At 36.8% G+C, this 24922-nt stretch overlaps 1 protein-coding gene across 1 annotated transcript in view; it reads left to right on the top strand.

Moving 5' to 3' along the window:
- CA1 (carbonic anhydrase 1) overlaps positions 1-24922 on the top strand; it is a 430243-nt gene that overhangs the window by 352094 nt on the left and 53227 nt on the right. The gene's annotated exons all lie outside the window — the stretch shown is intronic.

Genomic DNA, 24922 nt, shown 5'->3' with positions numbered 1-24922 from the left:
TAATGACTTCCTCTGTTCTATCCTCCAACTGTTGTATAACTGTTAATTTTCAATTATTACAAAAGCACTTCTCCTGAGGGAAAGTGCCATGGAAGCAAAGCAAAGAAAGTATCTAAAAGAAAAATTCAAGGTGATGTCTTGTTTCTTCTAGGTGACAAACTCATTGCAAGGTTTTGTGCTTTATCTGTCTCAGAATTCAAATTCAAAAGTAAGATTATTGGAGGAGACCTTCAAGTTGGCAGAAGAGTAAGACGTGGAGATCACCTTCCTCCCCACAAATACATCAGAAATACATCTACATGTGGAACAACTCCTGCAGAACACCTACTGAACACTGGCAGAAGACCTCAGACTTCCCAAAAGTCAAGAAACTCCCCAAGTACCTGGGTAGGGAAAAAGAAAAAAGAAAAAACAGAGACAAAAGAATAGGGATGGGACCTGACCCTCTGGGAGGGAGCTGTGAAGGAGGAAAAGTTTCCACACACTAGGAAGCCCCTTCACTGGCAGAAACCGGGGGTGGCTGGGGGAAAGCTTTGGAGCCAAGGAAGAGAGCACGGTAACAGGGGTGCAGATGGCAAAGCAGAGAGACTCCACACAGCAGATTGGGGTCCACCAGCACTCACCAGCCAGAGAGGCTTGTCTGCTCACCCTCCGGGGTGGGTGGGGGCCGGGAGCTGAGGCTCAGGCTTTGGAAGTCAGATCCCAGGGAGAGGACTGGGGTTGGCTGCACCCAGTGAACACAGCCTGAAGGGGGTTAGCGCACCACAGCTAGCCAGGAGGGAGTCCAGGAAAAAGTCTGGAACTGCCTAAAGGCAAGAGACCATTGTTTCAGGGTGTGTGAGGAAAGGGGATTCAGAGCACCGCTTAAAGGAGCTCCAGAGACGGGCGCAAGCCGCGGCTATCAGTGCAGACCTCAGAGACGGGCATGAGATGTTAAGGCTGCTGCTGCAGCCACCAAGAAGCCTGTGTGCAAGCCCAGGTCATTATCCACACCTCCCCTCCCGGGAGCCTGTGCAGCCTGTCACTGGCAGGGTCCCGCAATCCAGGGACAACTTTCCTGGGAGAACACATGGCACACCTCAGGCTGTTGGAACGTCACAGCGGCCTCTGCCTTGCAGGCTGGACCCCACATTCCATACCCCTCCCTCCCCATGGCCTGACTGAGCCAGAAACCCCTAATCAGCTACTACTTTAATCCCGTCCTGTCTGACAGAAGAACAGATGCCCTCAGGTGACCTACACGCAGAGGTGGGGCCAGATCCAAAGCTGAAACCCAGGAACTGTAAGAACAAACAAGAGAAAGGGAAATTTCTCCCAGCAGCCTGAGGAGCAGCAGATTAAATCTCCACAATCAACTTGATGTACTTGATCTGTGGAATACCTGAATAGACAACGAATCATCCCAAAATTGGGGCGGTGGACTTTGGGAGCAACTGTAGAATTAGGCTTTGCTTTCTACATCTAATTTCTTTCTGGTTTTATGTTTATCTTACTTTAGTATTTAGAGTTTATTTTCATTGGTAGATTTGTTTATTGATTTGGTTGCTCGCTTCCTCCTTTTTTTCTTTTAAATATAGATATTTTTTTTTCCTTTTTCTCTTTTTGTGAGTGTGTATGTGTATGCTTCTTTGTGTGATTTTGTCTGTATATCTCTGTTTTTTACCATTTGAACTAGGGTTCTGTCTGTCAGGTTTATTTTATTTTTTTCTTTTAGTATAGCTCTTAGCGCTTGTTATCATTGGTGGATTTGTTTTATGGTTTGGTTGCTCTCCTCTTTCTTTCCTTCTTTTTACTTTTTCTTTTTTTCTTTTTTATTACTTTTTAATTTTTTCATTTTTAATAATTATTTTTTATTTTAACAACTTTATTTTATTTATTTATTTACTTATTTTTTCCTTACTTTTTTGCTCCCTTTACTTCTGAGCATTGTGGCTGACAGTGTCTTGGTGTTCCATCCAGGGGTCAGGCCTGTGCCTCTGTGGTGGGAGAGCCGAGTTCAGGACATTGCTCCACCAGAGGCCTCCCGGCTCCACGTAATATCAAATGGAGAAAGCTCTCCCAGAGATCTCCATCCCAACATTAAGACCCAGCTCCACTCAACAACCAGCAAGTTATAGTGCTGGAAACCCTAAGCCAAACAACTAGCAACACAGGAACACAGCCCCACCCATTAGCAGAGAGGCTGCCTAAAATCATAATAAGGTCACAGACATGCCAAAACACATGACCAGACATGGTCCTGCCCACCAAAAGACAAGATCCAGCCTCATCCACCAGAACACAAGCACCAGTCCCCTCCACCAGGAAGCCTACAAAACCCACTGAACCAACCTTAGGCACTGGGGGCAGACACCAAAAACAATGGGAACTACAAACCTGCAGCGTGTGAAAAGGAGACCCCAAACACAGTAAGTTAGGCAAAATGAGAGGACAGAAACACACAGCAGATGAAGGAGCAAGGAAAAATCCCACCAGACCAAACAAATGAAGAGGAAATAGGCAGGCTACCTGAAAAAGAATTCAGAGTAATGATAGTAAAGAAGACCAAAAAACTTGGAAATAGAATGGAGAAAATACAAGAAACATTTAACAAGGACCTAGAAAAACTAAAGAGCAAACAAACAATGATGAACAACACAATAAATGAAATTAAAAATTCTCTAGAAGGGATCAATACCAGAATAACTGAGGCAGAAAAACGGATAAATAACCTGGAAGATAAAATAGTGGAAATAACTACTGCAGAGCAGAATAAAGAAAAACGAATGAAAAGAATTGAGCACAGTATTAGAGACCTCTGGGACAACATTAAACACAACAATATTCAAATTATAGGGGTCCCAGAAGAAGGAGAGGAAAAGAAAGGGACTGAGAAAATATTTGAAGGATTATAGTTGAAAACTTCACTAATACGGGAAAGGAAATAGTCAATCGAGTCTAGAAAGCGCAAAGAGACCCATACAGGATAAATCCAAGGAGAAACACGATATGACTCATGTTAATCAAACTATCAAAAATTAAATACAAAGAAAAAATATTAAAAGCAGCAAGGGAAAAACAACAAATAGCAGACAAGGGAATCCTCATAAGGTTAACAGCTGATCTTTCCGCAGAAACTCTGCAAGCCAGAAGGGAGTGGCAGGATATATTTAAAGTGATGAAAGGGAAAAACCTACAACCAAGATTACTCTACCCAGCAAGGATATCATACAGATTCAAAAGAGAAATTAAAATCTTCACAGACAAGCAAAAGCTAAGACAAATCAGCACCACCAAACCAGCTTTACAACAAATGCTAAAGGAAATTCTCTGGCAGGAAACACAAGAGAAGGAAAAGACCTACAATAACAAACCCAAAACAATTAATAAAATGGTAATAGGAACATATATATCAATAATTACCTTAAATGTAAACGGATTAAATGCTCCAACCAAAAGACATAGACTGACTGAACGGATGAAAACACAAGACATATTTATGCTGTCTACAAGAGACCCACTTCAGACCTAGGGACACATACAGACTGAAAGTGAAGGGATGGAAAAAGATATTCCATGCAAATGGAAATCAAAAGAAGCTGGAGTAGCAATTCTCATATCAGACAAATAAATAGACTTTAAAATAAAGCCTATTACAAGACACACAGAAGGACACTACATAATGATCAAGGGATCATTCCAAGAAGAAGATGTAACAATTGTAAATATTTATGCACCCAACATAGGAGCTCCTCAATACATAAGGTAAATGCTAACAGCCATGAAAGGGGAAATCAACAGTAACACAATAATAGTAGGGGATTTTAACACCCCACTTTCACCAATGGACAGATCATCCAAAATGAAAATAAATAAGGAAAGACAAGCTTTAAATGATACATTAAACAAGATGGACTTAATTGATATTTATAGGACATTCCATCCAAAAACAACAGAATATCATTTCTTCTCATGTGCTCATGGAATATTCTCCAAGATAGATCATATCTTGGGTCACAAATCAAGCCTAGGTAAATTTAAGAAAATTGAAATCGTATCAAGTATCTTTTCCTCACAATACTATGAGACAAGATATCAATTACAGGAAAAAATCTGTAAAAAATACAAACACATGGAGGCTAAACAATACACTACTTAATAACCAAGAGATCACTGAAGAAATCAAACAGGAAATCAAAAAATACATAGGAACAAATGACAATGAAAACACGATGAACCAAAACCTATGAGATGCAGCAAAAGCAGTTCTAAGAGGGAAGTTTATAGCAATACAATCCTACCTCAAGAAACAAGAAACATCTTAAATAAATAACCTAACCTTACACCTAAAGCAATTAGAGAAAGAAGAACAAAAAAAAAACCCAAAGTTAGCAGAAGGAAAGAAATCATAAAGATCTGATCAGAAATAAGTGAAAAAGAAATGAAGGAAACAATGACAAAGATCAGTAAAACTAAAAGCTGGTTCTTTGAGAAGATAAACAAAATTGATAAACCATTAGCCAGACTCATCAAGAAAAAAAGGGAGAAGACTCAAACCAATAGAATTAGAAATGAAAAAGGAGAAGTAACAACTGACACTGCAGAAATACAAAGGATCATGAGAGATTACTACCAGCAACTCCATGCCAATAAAATAGACAACATGGAAGAAATGGACAAATTCTTAGAAAAGCACAACTTTCCGAGAGTGAACCAGGAAGAAATAGAAAATATAAGCATACCAATCACAAGCACTGAAATTGAGACTGTGATTAAAAATCTTCCAACAAACAAAAGCCCAGGACCACATGGCTTCAGAGGCAAATTCTATCAAATATGTAAAGAACACCTAATACTTGTCCTCAAACTCTTCCAAAATATAGCAGAGAGAGGAACACACTCAAACTCATCCTATGAGGCCACCATCACCTTCATACCAAAACCAGACAAAGACGTCAGAAAGAAAGAAAACTAGAGGCCAATGTCACTGATGAACATAGATGCAAAAATCTTCAAAAAAATACTATCAAACAGAATCCAACAGAACATTAAAAAGATCATACACCATGATCAGGTGGGGTTTATCCCAGGAATGTAAGGATCCATCAATATGTGCAAATCAATCAATGTGATATACCATATTAACAAAATGAAGGATAAAAACCATATGATCATCTCAATAGATGCAGAAAAAGCTTTTGACACAATTCAACACCCATTTATGATAAAAACCCTCCAGAAAATAGACATAGAGGGAACTTACCTCATCATAATAAAGGCCATATATGACAAACCCACAGCCAACATAGTTCTCAATGGTGAAATACTGAAACCATTTCCACTGAGGTCAGGACCAAGACAAGGTTGCCCACTCTCACCACTGTTATTCAACATAGTTTTGGACGTTTTAGCTACAGCAATCAGAGAAGAAAAGAAATAAAAGGAATCCAAATCAGAAAAGAAGAAATAAAGCTGTCACTGTTTGCAGATGACATGATACTATACATAGAGAATCCTAAAGACGCTACCAGAAAACTACTAAAGCTAATCAATGAATTTGGTAATGTAGCAGGATACAAAACTAATGCACAGAAATCTCTTGCATTCCTATACACTAATGATGAAAAATCTGAAAGAGAAGTTAAGGAAGCACTCCCATTTACCATTGCAACAAAAATAATAAAATATCTAGGAATAAACCTACCTTAGTAGACAAAAGACCTAATGCAGAAAACTATAAGACACTGATGAAAGAAATTAAAGATGATACAAACAGATGGTGAGATTTACCATGTTCTTGGATTGGAAGAATCAACATTGTGAAAATGACTATACTACCCAAAGCAATCTACAGGTTCAGTGCAATCCCCATCAAACTACTAATGGCAATTTTCACAGAATTACAACAAAAAATTTCACAATTTTTATGGAAACATGAAAGACCCCAAATACCCAGAGCAATCTTGAGGAAGAAAAATGGAGCTGGAGGAATCAGGCTCCCAGACTTCAGACTATACTACAAAGCTACAATAATCAAGACAGTATGGTACTGGCACCAAAACAGAAATATAGATCAATGGAACAGGATAGAAAGCCCAGAGATAAACCCATGCACATATGGTCACTTTATCTTTGATGAAGGAGTCAAGAGTATACAGTTGGAGGAAAGACTGCCTCTTCAAAAGTGGTGCTGGGAAAACTGGAGAGCTACATGTAAAAGAATGAAACTAGAACACTTCCTAACACCATACACCAAAATAAACTCAAAATGGATTAAAGACCTAAATGTAAGGCCAGAAACTATAAAACTCTTAAAGGAAAACATAGGCAGTACCCTCTATGACATAAATCACAGCAAGATCCTTTTTGACCCACGTCCTAGAGAAATGGAAATAAAAACAAAAATAAACAAATGGGATCTATTGAAACTTAAAAGCTTTTGCACAGCAAAGAAACCATAAACAAGATGAAAAGACAACCCTCAAAATAGGAGAAAGTATTTGCAAACGAAGCAACTGACAATGGATTAATTTCCAAAATATACAAGCAGCTCATGCAGCTCAATATCAGAAAAACAAACTACCCAATCCAAAAATGTACAGAAGACCTAAGTAGACATTTCTCCAAAGAAGATATACAGATTGCCAACAAACACATGAAAGAATGCTCAACATCACTAACCATTAGAGAAATGCAAAATCAAAACTACAATGAGGTATCACCTCCTACCCATCAGAATGGCCATCATCAAAAAATCTACAAACAATAAATGCTGGAGAGGGTGTGGAGAAAAGGGAACCTTCTTGCACTGTTGGTGGGAATGTAAACTGATACAGCCACTATGGAGAACAGTATGGAGGTTCCTTAAGAAACTAAAAACAGAACTACCATATGACCCAGCAATCCCACTACTGGACATTTACCCTGAGAAAACCATAATTCAAAAAGAGTCATGTACCACAATGTTCATTGAAGCTCTATTTACAATAGCCAGGACATGGAAGCAACCTAGGTGTCCATCGACAGATGAATGGATAAAGAAGATGTGGCACATATATACAATGGAATATTACTCAGCCATAAAAAGAAACGAAATTGAGTTATTTGTAGTGAGGTGGATGGACCTAGAGTCTGTCATACAGAGTGAAGTAAATCAGAAAGAGTAAAACAAATACCGTATGCTAACACATATATATGGAATCTAAAAAAAAAAAAAAGTTCTGAAGAACCTGGGTGGGGACAGGAATAAAGACACAGACGTAGAGAATGGTCTTGACACGGGGAGGGGGAAGGGTAAGCTGGGACGAAGTGAGAGAGTGGCATGGACTTATATATACTACCAAATGTAAAATAGATAGCTATTGGGAAGCAGCCGCATAGCACAGGGAGATCAGCTCGGTGCTTTGTGACCACCTAGAGGAGTGGGAAAAGGTGTGTGTGAGGGAGAAGCAAGAGGGAGGAGATATGGGGATATATGTATATGTATTGCTGATTCACTCTGTTATAAAGCAGAAACTAACACACTATTGTAAAGCAATTATACTCCAATAAAGATGTTTAAATAAAGTTAGATTATTATTACAAATATCTGTATTAACATACTTATTTAATTGAAAAAAATGAAGCCAATGTCTGTTAGTAATCCTTAAACTGTACAGAGGTAAAGCAAACACAGTGACATGTTAACAATTAGTGAATATAAGTAAAGAATAGGTTTATTGTACTATTTTAAACATTTTTTCTGTATTTGAAATTCTAAAATAAAAATTGGGGGAAAAATCATTTTGTATTTGTGTCTACAAGGTCTGTCAGTACTCGTCAAAGCCAAGTCCAATGAAATATCGGTCTTTGACCTCAAAAAAAAGTGTAAGAAAGTTCAGTTCATTTGTTTCTGTTTGTACTGAATTTTGTATTTTCCCCAATATTTTCTGGTTTTATTTATTTTTGGGGGGGAACATCAAAAGTTAGCAAAGTTTCCAAAGTCAAAACTATACAAAAAAGTATACTAGAGACACATCCCTCCCTCGACCCCCTTCTTTCTTCTACCCCATTGTCACTAACCACCTGTAGGAAACCTATCACACTGCTTTGTGGCCCACCCCTCTTGTGTTTCTTTTAAAAAATAAGAAGATACATATTTATTTTCTCATTTCCCATTCTCTGTTACACAAAAGAGAGCATATTACAGACACTTTTAAATTTGCTTTTTCCCCTATTTAATGTTCCTGAAAATTGTGCCTTATCAGTTTATAGTAATCATCTCCCTCCCTCTTTTTCTTTTTGTTTAAACAGCTGCAGAATACTAAGTTGCCTGACATATCATAGTTTACACACCCGATCTTCATGTATGGGAATTTTAGTTGTGTCCATATTTTGCAATGACAAAAAAATGCTGCATTGAATAATCCTGTTCATAATATTTCTATTGTTGTAAGGTGTATCTTCATGGGAAAGTCCCAGAGGTGGGACTGATGTGTCAAAAATTAAACACACATGTAGTTCTGTTAAATCCCTTTCCGTAAGGGTCATACCATTCTGCATTCTTACCAGCAATGCGTGAGAACATGCATATGAGAGTATGTTGTTAAACTTTTACACTTTTTGCCAATTTGATAAGTGACAGTTGGTATCAGTGTAGTTTTAATTTGCATTCCTCTTGTTAACTGAGGTTGAATAACTTTTCATATGTTTAAAGATAATTTATATAATTTTTGTGAAATATAAAAATACATTTTGTGTTGTCTATTCCTGTTGTCTTTTGCCTGTTTTTTCCTACTGGATTTTGGTCTTTCTTCCTCTCAATTTTTTGAGAGTTACCTATGTATTAGGAATATCAGCCTTTTATCTGTGACGTAAGTTGCAAAAAATTACTTCAAATTTACCATTTGTTTTTTTCTACTTCATTTATGGAATTTTTGTCTTGAGAACATTTTTTATGTAGTCAAATATATCAATCTTTTCTTTTATTGAATATGGATTTTGAATCATCGTTATAAAGTCTTTCCCTACACACCTAGATTATAGAAGAATTCACCCATTTTTTTTTTAGTACCTGTAACTTCTTTCCTTCCCTCCTTCCTTCCTTTTCTCTCTCTCTTTCTTTCTTTCTTTCTTTCTCCTGTCTCTTTAATCTTTGATCCATGTGATGCTTTCCTTGAGTGAAGAGTGCAGTATTGATCTGACTGTATTATTTTTCAAATGGTTTTTCTCTTTCTGCAGCAATTTATTTAATGGTTTTCATTTTTCAAAAGAGGTCCATCTCTTCTCTGGTGATTTGAGTCATCATTTTAATTATATATGAATTTAAATATGTATTTGGGTCTATTTCTGGACTTTCTATTTGATTTCACTGAACTATCTGCCTATTCATGTGCCAGTTACCACACTGTGCTAACTATAAAGGCTTTCTAGTATATGTTAATAGCTATGGAAGAAGGTTAGTCCCATCTCACAGCTTTTCTTTTTCAGTATTCTGCTGTCTATTCTGGGTGACATGTTTTTTTTCTGCATATTAGTAAATATTTATCTAAATCCATAAAATTTTTTTGATATTTATTAAGATTGTATTAACTTTGTAAATTAACATAAAGAGAATTGACATCTTTATGATTGAGTCATATTACCCCAAAATAGTGGATATCTTTTCATTTGTTCAAATCTACCTTTGTGTTCTCCTCACACGGATTTTGCAGATTTCTTGCTAAGTTTATTTCTAAGAATTTTATCTTCTTTTGCTATGTAAATAGAGTTTTCTGTATCATTTTATCATTTAACTGGCTATTTTTGTGTATATACAGATTATTTCTTTATAGTAATTTAATATCCTTCTACATTACTGAATTTTTTAATTATTTGAGTCCATGGACATTCTTTTGAAAACTACACACTACACATTTTCTTATAGAAGATGATGTTTCCTAATAGAAGATTCCTTACTTTAGTCAAGAGTATATGATGTTACCATCACATCAAAAAGAATAAAATACCTAGGAATAAACTACCTAAGGAGGCAAAAGACCTATACTCAGAAAACTATAAGATAGTGATGAAAGAAATAAAAGATAACACAAACAGATAGAGAGATTATACCATGTGCTTGGATTGGAAGAACCAATGTTGTCAAAATGACTATACTACCCAAAGCAATCTACAGATTCAATGCAATCCCTATCATATTACCAATTGCATTTTTCACAGAATTACGACAAAAAATTTTACAATTTGTGTGGAAACACAAAAGACTCCGAATAGCAAAAGCAATTTTGAGAAAGAAAAACAGAGCAGGAGGAATCAAGCTCCCTGATTTCAGACAATACTACAAAGCTACAGTAATCAAAACAGTATGGTACTAGCACAAAAACAGAAATATAGATCAATGGAACAGCATAGAAAGCCCAGAGATAAACCTACACACCTATAGCCAACTAATCTATGGCAAAGGAGGCAAGACTATACAATGGAGTAAAGACAGCCTCTTCAATAAGTGGTGCTGGGAAAACTGGACAGCTACATGTAAAAGAATGAAAGTAGAACACTCCTAACACTATACACAAAAATAAACTCAAAACGGATTAAAGACCTAAATGTAAGGCCAGACATTATAAAACTCTTAGAGGAAAACATAGGCAGAACACTCTTTGACATAAATTGCAGCAAGATCTTTTTTGATCCACCTCCTAGAGTAATGAAAATAAAAACAAAACTAAACAAATGGTACCTAATTAAACTTAAAAGCCTTTGTGCAGCAAAGGAAACCTTAAACAAAACAAAAAGACAACTCTCAGAATGGGAGAAAACATGTGCAAATGAAGCAACTGACAAGGGATTAATCTCCAGAATATACAAACAGCTCATGCAGCTCAATATCAAAAAAACAAACAACCCAATCTAAAAATGGGTGGAGGATCTAAATAGACATTTCTCCAAAGAAGACATACAGATAGCCAAAAAACACATGAAAAGATGCTCAACATCACTAATTATTAGGTAAACGCAAATCAAAACTACAATGAGGTATCACCTCACACTGGTCAGAAGGGCGATCATCAAAAAGTCTACAAACAATAAATGCTGGAGAGGCTGTAGAGAAAAGGGAACCCTGCTACTCTGTTGGTGGGGACGTAAATTGGTAGAGCCACTATGGAGTACAGTGTGGAGGTTTCTTAAAAAACTAAAAATAGAGCTACCGTATGATCCAGCAATCCCACTCCTGGGCATATATCTGGAGAAAACCATAATTCGAAAAGATACATACCCCCCAGTGTTCATTGCAACACTATTTACAAAAGCCAGGACCTGGAAGCAACCTAAATGTCCATCATCAGAGGAATGGTTAAAGAAGATGTGACACATATATACAATGGAATATTACCCAGCCATAAAAGTGAGCAAAATAATGCCATTTGCAGCAGCATGTATGGACCTAGAGATTGTCATACTGAGTGAAGTAAGTCAGACACAGAAGGACAAATATCATATGATATCGCTTATATGTGGAACATAAAACAGGGTACAAATGAACTTATCTACAAAACAGAAATAGAGTTACAGATGTAGAAAACAAGGTTACTGTTACCGGGGGCAAAGGGGGGGAGGGTTAAATTGGGAGATTGGGATTGACTTATACACACTACTATATATAAAATACATAACTAATAAGAACTTACTGTGTATCACAGGGAACTCTACTCAATACTCTGTAATGGCCTATATGGGAAAAGAGTCTAAAAAAGAGTGGATATACATATATGTATAACTGATTCACTTTGCTGTATGCCTGAAACTAACACGACATTGTAAATCAACTATATTCCAATAAAAATGTAAAAAAATTAAGTGCAAACCTGATTGTGCCAAAAGAGTATATGATGTTATTATTTTAGAGTTAAAGAACACTATAACAATGTTGAAGTTTCAAGATCTATTTGTTTCAAGAAGAGGTCAGTATACTTCACAATTTCAATACTTACTACAAGTAATGGTATTGGAGACAGTGTGGTACTGGCACAAGGACAGATATATATATCAAAGGATTAAAATTGGGAGTCCAGAAATAAACCCATATATCTACTATGGTCAACTTATTTTCAACAAGCGTGTAGAGACCATTAAATGGGGAAAGAATATTCTTCAACAAGTGGTGCTGGGACAGCTGGATAGCCATATGCAAAAGAATGAATCATCTCACACCATAACAAAAATTAACTCAAACTCGATCAAGGACCTAAATGTAAGAGTAAAGCTCATACAACTCTTATAAGAAAACATAGGATTAAATCTTCATAACATAGGATTTGACAAATGATTCTTGAATATGACACCAAAAGCCTGAGCAACAAAAGAAAAAAAATGATAAATTGAAGTTAATCAGAGTTAAAAACTTTTGTCCTTCAAAAGCACCACTAAGAAAGAGAAAAGACAACCCAAAGAATGGGAGAAAATATTTGCAAATTATATATCTAACAAGGGGCTTATATCTAGAATTTACTAAGAACTCTTACAATTCAGTAATAAAGACGATAAGCCAATTTTTTTAAATGAACAAAGGATCTGAATAGACACTCCATCAAAGAATATATACAAATGACAAATAAGCGCATGAAAAGATCAGCAATATTAATCATCAGGGAAATAAAAATCAAAACCACAATGAGATATTACTTCACACTCACTAGAATGTCTAGAAACAAAAAGTCAGATAGTGTTGGAAAGACTGTGCAAAAATCAGAACCCTCATCCACTACTGGTGAGAATGTAAAAAGGTACAGCCACTTTGGAAAACAGTTTGGCAGTTCCTCACACAATTAAACATAGAGTTACCATATAATCCAGGATTTCTGCTCCTAAGTATACATCCAAAAGAAATCAAAAGATATGTCTAAACAGAAATTTACACATAAATGTTTATAGCAACATTATTCATAATTGCCAAAAAGGGAGGCAATCCAAACGTCCATCAATGGACAAACTGATAAACAAAATATGGTATATCCACACAATAGAATATTATTGGCAATAAAAAGGAATGAAATACTGAAACATGCTGCAACACGGATGAACCTTGAAAACATTATACTAAGTGCTAAAAGCCAGTAATGAAGGACCACATACTAAATGATTCCATTCATATGAAAGTCCAACATAGGGAAATCTATAGAGACAGAAGGTAGATTTGTGGTTGTTTAGCACTAGAGGCAACAGTTGGGGGAGCTGAAACAGGTAATAGCTAGAAGAATTTCCTTTTGAGGTGATGAAAAGGTTCTAAAATTGACTGTGATGATGATTGCATGTATCTATGGATATATAAAACCATTGAATTGTACAGCTGAAATTATTGAATTGTATAGTATGTGAATTATATCCAATAAAGTTGTTTTTAAATGAAGAAGAAGGAAGAGGAAGAGGAGGAAGTTAGTAGGACTTCTCCAAAATGTCTTAAAACCCTTGACATTTTCCTGAAAATGCTAGAAGCCCACATTGGGTCCATATGATAGTAACTATAAAACTCTTTAATAAAATGTGCTACCTATTTTCCCCCCAAAATGGAAACTGCTTACATTAAACTATATGGACATGAGTTTAAGAAAAAAGAAATATGAAATAAGGATCAAGAAATAGTGAAATGGTCATATGGAAGCCAGGGGCAGAAAGGAAATTATGATCTGTTGCAAAACTCTAACTTTCAGAGAGGAGAAATTTTATCAGTTCCTTGGGAAACACAAAGCCTTCTTTTCTGTCACTCATGTCTTAAATGTTTAAAAGAAATCTCATAGAAAGACCTGTTAAAGAATTTAACATGAACAATGCATATTATACATATTTTAGGATTATAGTTAAAATCACAATGCTTATAAAGTACTTAAACTGGAAATATACAGTATCTTGTTCACACATATCATATTAGATTTCAGAAGATTTGGTGAAAGAAGGAAAAAATTGTGTAAGTATCTCTAAATTTACAAATGAACAAAATCAAAATGTAGGAGGTCTTTAATATTTAGATAGACTCTGACCTCAAAGTTGTGATTATTTATGAAAAAAAGCCATTTTAATCAAACACGTTAGATAAAAACTAGTTCAGCACAAAAGTCATGCATACAAATACACAAAGTCATATTTTTTCAAAAAAAGAAGCTACAGTTTATTGAGAACTTCTAGGTTCTGGGCACTATGTTAGTACTTTTAAACCTTATCTTATTTAAGCTTTACAAGCCCCCTACACAGTTGATATTTATAACTGCTATTTTTCAGATAAGCCAAGGTGATCAGAGAAAGTCAGTGATGATGATGATCCTAGACATTAAATACAGCCTTAAGCCAGACTTAAATTTCAGGTGGAATCACTTGTCTGCTGAGAAAAATGTCATCATTGACGATAAGGATTTTTAAACTCTAACTTCAGAGTCCTGACTCTTGAGTGATAGTTCCAAATGGCCCATTAAAATCTAAAATCAGAAAGGGCTTTGTTTGAACCCTACAGAGACATGGCACTGAATCTAACAGCAAGATTGATTGATTGATTGTGCATTTGCAGACTTGGCAGCTTTTGCAATCATGATTAAAATAATAAACTTTCACTTCTTCCTTTCCTCTGGGATTTGTGGAGAATATTTTTATTTTTGGAGAGTTTTCTTACTTACAGAGAAATGATGCTTAGCTTTAGTGCCACTCTAATCTTAGGGCTGACTTAGAAAACACACCAAGCAGTTTAAAATATTATAATAACAAAAATGTAGACTAAATTGCCCCTAAAGTATTCGTAAATAATTCTAAACTAAAGTAAAAGCTGAACATAGAATTTAAAAATTATCTAGATTCTGTGTTTCTTCTCCTATTGTTTTTACCTGTCTGCTGGCCAGTTACTAAAAGGTTCATGGAGAATGAGGAAACAGGAAAACAACTTTGCAAATTATTTTTAAAAAGAAAAGAACTTGAAATTAACCTGATTGCATTTCAATTACTTATAGATTAAATTTTTTATATGTTTGTTCTCTATGCCTGTTAACCTGTGAATGAGAGGTTGGGTATATATCTAAATTTTTTTATATGTTTTATATGTTTTTTTTATATATGTTTGTTCTCTGTGCCTGTTAACCTGTGAATGAGAGGTTGGGTATATATCTAAATTTGTATTCTAAAATTTAAAGAAAGTCATATAAAGATGGATTTTAGTGAGCACACACTTTCTTTTTAAGAAATAAGAATGTAAATGATGAAAGGAAAAATACGGATTAAAATCATTGGAATGATTCAGAGTACTCTTTTCCATTTTTGGTGATGAATTGATCAGTAATCTACTTTGTCACAAAGGATATTTTAATCTGTAGATCAATTAAAATACATTTGGAACTATATTTTTCACACCACTGCTGACTCCTAGTGTCTTGACCTTCTACCTTATCCCTTCCTTTGAGTGTCTGCCTCAATTCCAGGCCAATGCATTGCCATGACCCCTAAGTAGTGTCATTGTCTATGACTTTCAAATATTGCCCAGGTCAGATTCTCTAAGCCCAGCTATGTGTCCTCTCCAGTGACCTTCAGCCAGCCTGCTTCTGGCATTTACCTAAGAACAGGATATTAAAACATTCCCTTGTGTATGTTTGAAGTTCATACTCACTGCTCAGTTATTTCAGAAACATTTTAGAACAACTGCTCTACCTTTAAATTGTCTGTAGACAGGTGTCATGGATGGACCTCCAAGAGTGTCAGAAACCATTAAAGGATTAGTAATGTTATTCACAGAACACAATCCCAAATCTTGCAGGTCATCTGGTCCAACTCTCCATCTAATTCAAGAATTCCTTCTCTACCACTTGTGGAAAGACGAGAGAGAGGGAAGGAGCATGGTATTTGTGACATCAGAAGGGCTGAGCCTGAATCCTGGCTCCAGCTCATTCAACTCTTATGTTAAGTTTGATCTTAAGCAAAATACAAACCATCTGAATCTCGGTTGCACATGTAAGCACTTGGGTACATAGTAAGTGTTTAATAAAATAATCTTGAATGAACTAACAAGACAGTAATATCGGTCTCTCAGAGTTGTACTTATAGTTTTCCAAATCATTCTCTTCATCTCAGCTGTGCTTTTGGACATTCTGTATTCTCTGTCTGGAATTATCTCTGCTTTTCCTCACTATTTCACCTGGTTAACTTGTACCTGTCCAAATAAATCTCTCCTATAATAGCCCTCTACCCCAGCCACCCTGCAGTCTAAGTACTATTTTTAAGCAGCCTGTGCTATGTCCATTATTGAACTAACCATGTCTCCACCTTATCTGCCTGTTAGAGTTTCAGGAGTGAGTTCCATGAAGACAGGGACAGTGTTTCATTCCTTTAGTTATATACTTTTCTCAGGTACAGATATCAAGTTAATTAAACCCCTCAGTTCAGGGAAATGGAATAGAGACTAAATAATAGAAAAAAACTCACTGAAACACTGAAAAGATAAAATAGTCAAACCTTCAGCTGGACAAACCAAGGAAAAAAGAGAGAAGACTCAAATAAATAAAATCAAACTGAAAGAAGATGTTGAATTTTGCAGAATAATTTTTCTCCATCTATTAAGATGATGATATAATTTTAACTATTAAATTGATTTGCACAACTAATACCTCAGAAATGTGAAAGGTCATGAGACTACTATGAATAATTATGTGCCAATAAATTGGACAACCTAGAAAAAATGGACAAATTCCTAGAAACACATAATCTACCAAGATGGAATAATGAAGAAATAGAAAATCTGAACAGACCAATTATTAGTAAGGAGATTGAATTGGTAATCAAAAACCTCCCATCAAAGAAAAGCTTAGAACCAGTTGGTTTCACTGGTAAATTCTCCAAATATTTAAAGAAGAATTAATGTCAATTCTCAAACTCTTCCAAAAAATTGAAGAGGAGGCAACACTCCCAAACTCATTTTAAAGGCCTGATACCAAAGTCTGATAAAGGCACTACAAGAAAAGAGCTAAAAGCCAATATCTGTGATAAATATTGATGCAAAAATTTCAACAAAATACAAGCAAAATTAATTCAATAGCACATTAAAAGGATCATTCACCATGATCAAGTGGGATTTATTCTTGGGTTACAAGGATGGTTCAACATACACAAATCAATAAGTGTGATGTACCACATTAATAGAAAGAAAGATAAAAATCATATGATCATCTCAATATATGCAGAAAAATATATTTTACAAAATTCAACATCCTTTCATAATTAAAAATTCTCAACAAATTGGGTGCAGAAGGAACATACCTCAATATAATAAAGCTCATATATGACAAACCTACAGTTAACATCACACTCAATGGTGAAAAGTTAAAAGCTTTTTTGCTAAGATCAGGAATAAGACAAGGATTCCCCCTCTCACCACTCCTACTCAACTTAGTATTGGAAGTCCTAGCCAGAGCAATCAGGCACAATAAATAAATAAATAAATAAATAAATAAATAAATAAATTTTAAAAAGGCATACAAATCAGAAAGGAAGAAGTAAGACATCTTCAATCTGTGGTTAGTTGAATCCACAGTTGCAGAACTCCCTAATACAGAGGGCTGACTGTAGGCAACTGATATTTGACAAAGAAGCAAAGGCAAAAAAATGGAGCAAAGATAGTCTCTTCAACAAATTGTGCTGGAACAAGTTGACAGCCACATGCAAATAAACAAATCTAGACACATAACTTACACCCTTCAAAAACATTAACTCAAAATGGATCAGAGACCTAAATGTAAAATGCAAAACTATAAAACTCCTAGAAGATAACACGGGCAAAAATCTACATGACTGTTGAAATGGCAATGGCTTTAGATATAACACAAAAGTCACAATCTGTAAAAGAAATAATTGATATCTGGACTTCATTAAAATTAAATACTTGTGCTCTGTGAAAGACAGTGCCAAGAGAATCAGACGTCAAGCCATGGACTGGGAGAAAATATATGCAAAATACACATCTGATAAAATATGTACTGTTATCCAAAATATAAAAAGAACTCTTAAAACTCAACAATAAGAAAATAAACAGAAGGGAGGAACTTCAAGATGGTGGAAGAGTAAGACGTGGAGATCACCTTCCTCCCCACAAATGCATCAGAAATACATCTACATGTGTAACAACTCCTACAGAACACCTACTGAACGCTGGCAGAAGACCTCAGACCTCCCAAAAGGCAAGAAACTCCCCACGTACCTGGGTAGGGCAAAAGAAAAAAGAAAAAACAGAGACAAAAGAAAAGGGATGGGACCTGCACCAGTGGGAGGAGCTGTGAAGGAGGAAAGGTTTCCACACACTAGGAAGCCCTTCGCGGGCGGAGACTGCGGGTGGCAGAGAGGGGAAGCTTCGGAGGCGCGGAGGAGAGTGCAGCAATAGGGGTGCAGAGGGCAAAGTGGAGAAATTCCCGCACAGAGGATCAGTGCTGGCCAGCACTCACCAGCCCGAGAGGCTTGTCTGCTCACATGCCGGGACGGGTGGGGTCTGGGAGCTGAGACTCGGGCTTCAGAAGTCAGATCTCAGGGAGAGGACAGGGGTTGGCTGCGTGAACACAGTCTGAAGGGGGATAGTGTGCCACAGCTAGCCAGGAGGGAGTCCGGGAAAAGTCTGGAGCTGACGAAGAGGCAAGAGACTTTTTCTTGCCTCTTTGTTTCCTTGTGCACGAGGAGAGGGGATTAAGAGCTCCACTTAAAGGAGCTCCAGAGACGGGCGCGAGCCACGGCTACCGACGCGGACCCCAGAGACAGGAATGGGACGCTAAGGCTGCTGCTGCCGCCACCAAGAATTCTGTGTGTGAGCACAGGTCACTATCCACACCTCCCCTCCCGGGAGCCTGTGCATCCTGCCACTGCCAGGGTCCCGTGATCCAGGAACAACTTCCCAGGGAGAACACACAGCATGCCTCAGGCTGGTGCAATGTCACGCCAGCCTCTGCCACCACAGGCTTACCCCGCACTCCATACCACTCCCTCCCACCGACCTGAGTGAGCCAGAGCCCCCGAAGCAGCTGCTCCTTTAATCCCGTCCTGTCTGAGCGATGAATAGATGCCCTCAGGTGACCTACAGGCAGAGGTGGGGGAAAATCCAAAGCTGAACCCCAGGAGCTGTGCGAACAAAGAAGAGAAAGGGAAATCTCTCCCAGCAGCCTCAGGAGCAGCGGATTAAATCTCCACAATCAACTTGATGTACCCTGCATCTGTGGAATACCTGAATAGACAATGAATCATCCCAAATTGAGGAGGTAGACTTAAGGAGCAACAATACATATATTTTTTTCCCTTTTTCTCTTTTTGTGAGTGGGTATGTGTATGCTTCTGTGTATGATATTGTCTGTATAGCTTTGCTTTTACCATTTGTCCTAGGGTACTGTCTGTCTGTTTTTTTTGGTTTGTTTTTTTTTAATTATTATTTATTTATTTATTTATTTATTTATTTATTTATTTATTTATGGCTGTGTTGGGTCTTCGTTTCTGTGCGAGGGCTTTCTCTAGTTGTGGCAAGTGGGGGCCACTCTTCATCACAGTGGACGGGCCTCTCACTATCGTGGCCTCTCTTATTGCAGAGCACAGGCTCCAGACGCGCAGGCTCAGTAATTGTGGCTCACGGACCTAATCGCTCCGCGGCATGTAGGATCTTCCCAGACCAGGGCTCGAACCTGTGTCCCCTGCATTGGCAGGCCCATTCTCAACCACTGTGCCACTAGGGAAGCCCCTGTCCGGTTTTTTTTTTTGTTTTTTTTTAGTATAGTTTTCAGTGCTTGTTAACATTGGTGGATTTGATTTTTGATTTGGTTGCTCTCTTCTTTATTTCTTTCTTTCATTTTTTTATTACTTTAAAAAATTATTTTTAATAATTATTTTTTATTTTAATAACTTTTATTTTATTTTATTTTACTTTCTCTTCTTTCTTTCTTTCTTTCTTTTTCTCCCTCTTATTCTGAGCCATGTTGATGACAGGCTCTTGGGGCTCCAGCCAGGCCTCAGGGCTGTGCCTCTGAGGTGGGCGAGCCAAGTTCAGGACACTGGTCCAAAAGACACCTCCCAGCTTCACGTAATTTCAAATGGTGAAAATCCCCAAGAGATCTCCATCTCAACACCAAGACCCAGCTCCACTCAACGACCAGTAAGCTCAAGTGCTAAATACCCTATGCCAAACAACTAGCAAGACAGGAACACAACCCCACCCATTAACAGAGAGGCTGCCTAAAATCATAATAAGGCCACAGATGCCCCAAAACACACCACCAGACATGGGCACGCCCACCAGAAAGACAAGATGCAGCCTCATCCACCAGAAAACAGGCACTAATCCCCTCCACCAGGAAGACTACAGAACCCACTGAACCAACTTCAGCAACTGGGGGCAGACACCAAAAACAACAGAAACTATGAACCTGCAGCCTGCGAAAAGGAGACCCCAAACACAGTAATTGAAGCAAAATGAGAAGACAGAGAAACACACAACAGATGAAGGAGCAAGGTAAAAGCCCACCAGACCTAACAAATGAAGAGGAAATAGGCAGTCTACCTGAAAAAAATTCAGAATAACGATAGTAAAGATGATACTAAATCTTGGAAATAGAATGGAGAAAATACAAGAAACGTTTAAAAAGGACCTAGAAGAACTAAAGAGCAAACAAACAGTGATGAACAATACAATAAATGAAATTTAAAATTCTCTAGAAGGGATCAATATCAGAATAACTGAGGCAGAAGAACGTATAAGTGACCCAGAAGATAAAATAGTGGAAATAACTACTGAAGAGCAGAATAAAGAAACAAAAGAAAACAACTGAGGACAGTTTCAGAGACCTCTGGGACAACATTAAATGCACCAACATTTGAATTATAGGGATCCCAGAAGAAAAAGAGAAAAAGAAAGGGACCGAGAAAATATTTGAAGAGATTATAGTTGAAAACTTCCCTGATATGGGAAAGGAAGTAGTTAACCAAGTGAGGAGGCACAGAGAGTCTCATACAGGATAAATCCAAGGAGAAACACGCCATGGCACACATTAATCAAACTATCAAAAATTAAATACAAAGAAAAAATATTAAAAGCAGCAAGGGAGAAACAACAAATAACATACAAGGGAATCCCCATAAGGTTAACACCTGATCTTTCAGCAGAAACTCTGCAAGCCAGAAGGGAGTGGCAGGACATATTTAAAGTGATGAAAGGGAAAAATCTACAACCAAGATTACTCTACCCAGCAAGTATCTCATTCAGATTTGACGGAGAAATTAAAACCTTTGCAGACAAGCAAAAGCAAAGAGAACTCAGCACCACCAAACCACCTTTACAACAAATGCTAAAGGAACTTCTCTACTCAGGAAACACAGAGAAGGAAAAGACCTACAATAACAAACCCAAAACATTTAAGAAAAAGGTAATAGCAACATACATATCAATAATTACCTTAAATGTAAATGGATTAAATGCTCTTACCAAAAGACATAGACTGGCTGAGTGAATGCAAAAACAATACCTATGTATATGCTGTCTACAAGAGACCCACTTCAGACCGAGGGACACATACAGACTGAAAGTGAGGGGATGGAAAAAGATATTCCATGCAAATGGAAATCAAAAGAAAGCTGGAGTAGCAATTCTCATATCAGACAAAATAGAGTTTAAAACAAAGACTATTACAAGAGACAAAGAAGAACACTACATAATGATCAAGGGATCAATCCAAGAAGAAGATATAACAATTGTAAATATTTATGCACCCAACATAGGAGCTCCTCAATACATAAGGCAAATACTAAGAGCCATAAAAAGGGAAATCAACAGTAACACAATCATAGTAGGGGACTTTAACTCCCCACTTTCACCAATGGACAGATCATCCAAAATGAAAATAAATAAGGAAACACAAGCTTTAAATGATACATTAAACAAGACGGACTTAATTGATACTTATAGGACATTCAATCCAAAAAAAACAGAATACAGTTTCTTCTCAAGTGTTCATAGAACATTCTCCAGGATAGATCAGATCTTGGGTCACAAATTAAGCCTAGGTAAATTTAAGAAAATTGAAATCGTATCCAGTATCTTTTCCAACCACAACGCTATGAGACTAGATATCAATTACGGAAAAAATCTGTAAAAAATACAAACACATGGAGACTAAACAATACACTACTTAATAACCAAAAGATCACGAGGAAATCAAAGAGGAAATCAAAAAATGCCTAGAAAAAAATGTCAATGAAAACACGATGACCCAAAACCTATGGGATGCAGCAAAAGCAGTTCTAAGAGGGAAGTTTATAGCAATACAACCCTACCTCAAGAAACAAGAAAAATCTCAAATAAACAACCTAACCTTAAACCTAAAGCAATTAGAGAATGAAGAACAAAAATACCCCATAGTTAGCAGAAGGAAAGAAATCATAAAGATCAGATCAGAAATAAATGAAAAAGAAATGAAGGAAATAAGAGCAAAGATTAATAAAACTAAAAGCTGGTTCTTTGAGAAGATAAAACAAATTGATAATCCATTAGCCAGACTCATCAAGAGAAAAAGGAAGAAGACTCAAATCAATAGAATTAGAAATGAAAAAGGAGAAGTAACAACTGACACTGCAGAAATACAAAGAACCATGAGAGATTACTACAAGCAACTCTATGCCAATAAAATGGACAACCTGGAAGAAATGGACAGATTCTTAGAAATGCAGAACATTCCGAGACTGAAGCAGGAAGAAATAGAAAATATGAACAGACCAATCACAAGCACTGAAATTGAAACTGTGATTAAAAATCTTCCAACAAACTAAAGCCCAGGACCAGATGGCTTCAGAGGTGAATTCTATCAAGCATTTAGAGAAGAGCTAACACCTATCCTTCTCAAACTCTTCCAAAATATAGCAGAGGGAGGAACAGCCCCAAACTCATTCTACGAGGCCACCATCACCCTGATACCAAAACCAGACAAAGATGTCACAAATCAAGAAAACTACAGGTCAATATCACTGATGAACATAGATGCAAAAATCCTCCACAAAATACTGACAAACAGAATCCAACAGCACATTAAAAGGATCATACACCATGATCAAGTGGGGTTTATCACAGGAATGCAAGGATCCTACAATATATGCAAATCAATCAATGTGATACACCATGTTAACAAATTGAAAGAGAAAAACCATATGATCATCTCAATATACAGAGAAAGCTTTTGACAAAATCCAACACCCATTTATGATAAAAATCCTCCAGAGAGTAGGCATAGAGGGAACTTACCACATCATAATAAAGGCCATATATGGCAAACCCACAGCCAACGTCATCCTCAATGGTGAAAAACTGAAACCATTTCCACTAAGATCAGGAACAAGACAAGCTTGCCCAGTCTCACCACTATTATTCAACATAGTTTTGGAAGTTTTAGCCACAACAATCAGAGAAGAAAAAGAAATAAAAGGAATCCAAATCGGAAAAGAAGAAGTAAAGCTGTCACTGTTTGCAGATGACATGATACTATACATAGAGAATCCTAAAGATGCTACCAGAAAACTACCAGAGCTCATCTATGAATTTGATTAAGTAGCCGGATACAAAATTAGTGCACAGAAATCTCTTGCAATCCTATACACTAATGATGAAAAATCTGAAAGTGAAATTAAGAAAACACTCCCATTTACCATTGCAACAAAAAGAATAAAATATCTAGGAATAAACCTACCTAAGGAGACAAAAGACCTGTATTCAAAAAGTTATAAGACACTGATGAAAGAAACTAAAGGTGATACAAAGAAATGGAGAGATTTACCATGTTCTTGGATTGGAAGAATCAACATTGTGAAAATGACTCTACTACCCAAAGCAATCTACAGGTTCAGTGCAATCCCTATCAAACTACCAATGGCGTTTTTCACAGAAGTAGAACAAAAAAATTCACAATTTATATGGAAACACAAAAGACCCCGAATAGCCAAAGCAATCTTGAGGAAGAAAAACGGAGCTGGAGGAATCAGGCTCCCTGACTTCAGATATACTACAAAGCTAGAGTAATCAAGACAGTATGATACTGGCACAAAAACAGAAATATAGATCAATGGAACAGTATAGAAAACCCAGAGATAAACCCATGCACATATGGTCACTTTATCTTAGATAAAGGAGGCAAGACTATACAGTAGAGAAAAGACAGCCTCTTCAATAAATGGTGCTGGGAAAACTGGACAGCTACTGGTAATAGAATGAAATTAGAACACTCCTTAACACCATACACAAAAATAAACTCAAAATGGATTAAACACCTAAATGTAAGGTCAGACACCATTAAACTCTTAGAGGAAAGCATAGGCAGAACACTCCATGACATAAATCACAGCAGGATCCTTTTTCACCCACTTCCTAGATAAATGCAAATTAAAACAAAAATAACAAATAGGATCTAATGAAACTTAAAAGCTTTTGCACAGCAAAGGAAACCATAAACAAGACGAAAAGACAACCCTCTGAATAGGAGAAAATATTTGCAAATGAAGCAACTGACAAAGGATTAATCTCCAAAATTTACAAACAGCTCATGCAGCTCAATATCAAAAAAACAAACAACCCAATCCAAAAATGGGCAGAAGACCTAAATAGACATTTCTCCAAAGAAGATATACAGATTGCCAACAAACACATGAAAGTATGCCCAGCGTCATTAATCATTAGAGAAATGGAAATCAAAACTACATTGAGATATCATCTCACACCATTCAGAATGGCCATCATCAAAAAATCTACAAACTACAAATGCTGGAGAGGGTTTGGAGGAAAGGGAACCCTCCTGCATTTTGGTGGGAATGTAAATTGATACAGCCACTATGGAGAACAGTATGGAGGTTCCTTAAAAAACTAAAAACAGAACTACCATATGACCCAGCAATCCCAGTACTGGGCATATACCCTGAGAAAACCATAATTCAAAAAGAGTCA

Source organism: Balaenoptera physalus (genome assembly GCF_965194825.1).
Source record: "Balaenoptera physalus genome assembly, chromosome: 17".
NCBI lineage: Eukaryota > Metazoa > Chordata > Mammalia > Artiodactyla > Balaenopteridae > Balaenoptera > Balaenoptera physalus.
Note: the sequence above shows the minus strand (reverse complement) of the source record. Positions and strands in the feature narration are given on the sequence as shown.